The 2,534-nt window shown below is 41.5% G+C and overlaps 1 pseudogene across 1 annotated transcript in view; it reads left to right on the top strand.

Annotated features, from left to right (window-relative positions):
- The window catches only part of LOC105500425, a 40,669-nt pseudogene that overhangs the window by 13,266 nt on the left and 24,869 nt on the right, over positions 1-2,534 (top strand). The window contains exon 3 of the transcript XR_001000025.1: positions 2,369-2,467. The product of XR_001000025.1 is annotated as a dual specificity protein phosphatase 8-like (transcript). The remainder of the gene's footprint in view (positions 1-2,368; positions 2,468-2,534) is intronic.

The raw sequence follows: 2,534 nt of genomic DNA, 5'->3' as shown, positions 1-2,534 counted from the left end.
GACATCTGCCTCCCTGGTTCAAGCAATTCTCCTGCCTCAGCCTCCCAAATAGCTGGGACTACAGGCGTGCGCCACCACGCCCAGCTAATTTTTATATTTTTAGTAGAGACGGGGTTTCGCCATGTTGGCCAGGATGGTCTCTTGACCTCATGATCCGCCCACCTTGGCCTCTCAAAGTGCTGAGATTACAGGCGTGAGCCACTACGCCCAGCCAGTTTTTTGTTTTTCAAATATACTGTTTAATCAAGACGGGATCTCACTATGTTGCCCAGGCTTGTCTCAAATTCCTGGGCTCAAGCCATCCTCCTGCCTCAACCTCCCAAAGTGCTGGGATTATAGGCATAAGCCACTGCCCTGGCCTAGTTGGAATTGTTGTTTGAGGTAACAAGCTTATTGAATCCTAAAGCAAGCATAATACCTTTGTAGATACCTGTAGAAAGATTCAGGACCAATTTGTCATTTGTACATTGGGAGAAAAGGAGTGATTAAACAAAGTTATACTGACCTCCAGCAGAGTTATGTTACTAAAGGAATGGAAAGTGAGCAAATAGGAGCTGGAGAGCACCAGAGAGCCCTTTTATCAGTGGATGAGGCTAGAATATGGCATTAATCTTTCCAAGTGCTGTGTGGGGTTAGACTTCTCGTGAAGGATAGGTTTGGGTAGGTTAGACTTCATGAGATTTCTTTTTTTAAGTCTTTTGTTGTCGTCGTTGACTTCATGAGATTTTTAAGGTGACTAAGGGAAAGGGTGCTAAGGCATAGAGTTACAGATTAGGTGGGAGGTGGAGACGGTTGGGGTATAAAAAGCAATCCTTGACCATTTCAAAGTTGTCTTATACCAGTCCTGTATCCGTTACATCACAACTTGTTCAAAGAAGTTGATTATCTAGGCCTTGGGCCCCTGAGTTAAAGAAAAAACATTACAATATACCGATTCTGTCAATGAAAAAGTAAAATTCATAGTAAGAATTGGGTATAGCCCTTAGAAAGAACTTTAATTATTTTATGGGGGGACATAATAGTTTAACCTTTTTTTTGAGACAGAGTCTTGCTCTGTCACCCAGGCTAGAGTGCAGTGGCATGATCTCGGCTCACTGCAACCTCCGCCTCCAGAGTTCAAGTGATTCTCCTGCCTTAGCCTCCCGCGTAACTGGGATTACAGGCACTTGCCACCATGCCCAGTTAATTTTTGTATTTTTAGTAGAGACAGGGTTTCACCATGTTGGTCAGGCTGGTCTCGAACTCCTGACCTCGTGATCTGCCCTCCCCACCCTCCCTAAGTGCTGGGATTACAGGCGTGAGCCACAGTGCCCAGCCTAATAGTTTAACCATTTTTAAAGTTGTGTTTTTCTTTTTGTAAAGATGAGTTTGTATTGTACAATTGAAGTAATATAGAAAGTTATAAACAATATATATATGTGGGGGCAGAGAGAAAGGGGAAGAGAAAGAAAATTTTAAGTGGGAACATGTTATACATGCTGTATGAAACCTGCCTTTTTCCATATGTATGTTCGTGATAATTCCAAGTAATTTACATGGATATAAGTTACCCTTTTTAATGGCTGTTTAGTACTTTGCATAGGTATACCATAGTTCATTTAATTGATGTATAAGATAATTAGGTTGTTTTTATTTTTACTACGTTTGAGAGGAGTATTTCTGCACCTTTACAGATTTGAGTGAGCATCACTTAACATGTTTTTATCAGAGATCTTACTGTAGCCGTCAGTAGTAGTGCAGTCAGTGATTCCTGTTATTGCCTGGAAGCTAATTTGTTAGCCTAAAATTTTAATTTGCTATGATCTGTGCTGAGTGTCAAATAATAGGTCAAAGCCACGTTCTTCCACAAGTAAAATAATATGGGGCTTAACACAATTGCTTTAGCAATGTGACCCTCTCCCCTTTTTCTCTACTTGGTAAGGAGGGCTTATACCCCCACTAAGCAGCATGTTACTGTGCTGTCTCATACATGTCAACTCCCTAACCGTAATAATCCTGCTTATGTAGAACACAGCGGTACTCTTATCTCTAATTGCATGTTAAATGAGGTCAAGAGAGGCTAAACTGATTATCCTCTGGTCACACTCAGAAATCCTATAGAGTGGCTTGTATCTGTTGTACATAGCTAACTTCCAAACATAGAGCAAGTAAATGCCAGTGGGAGAAATTATTATGTAATGTTGTATGTGTCTAAGTTTTATAGTGAAACACTTAATGAATATTTCTATGACTTTGATTAGCTACCTAAATGAGATCTAAAGTTTTCTAGCCATGGTAACTTGGTTATTACAGAGACTTGCAAGGATCTTTGTGTTCGAGAAGAATTTTTCTTAAAAACTGGTGTACTGCTCTTTCCCTGTGCCCCCAGGTCCTGGCATTGATGTCCCTGCCCCAGACATGAGCACAGGTGAGCGGGAGATGTCCTGGATCGCTGATACCTATGCCAGCACCATAGGGCACTATGTGAGTACCCACCGGAAGCCCCGAGGCTTCTGCATTTGCTGTCTACAAGAATTAACAGTTTGGCTGATTAT

This window comes from Colobus angolensis, unplaced genomic scaffold, assembly GCF_000951035.1.
Source record: "Colobus angolensis palliatus isolate OR3802 unplaced genomic scaffold, Cang.pa_1.0 Scaffold661, whole genome shotgun sequence".
In the NCBI taxonomy this organism is placed as follows: Eukaryota; Metazoa; Chordata; class Mammalia; order Primates; family Cercopithecidae; genus Colobus; species Colobus angolensis.
This window is presented reverse-complemented; position numbering and strand designations above follow the sequence as displayed.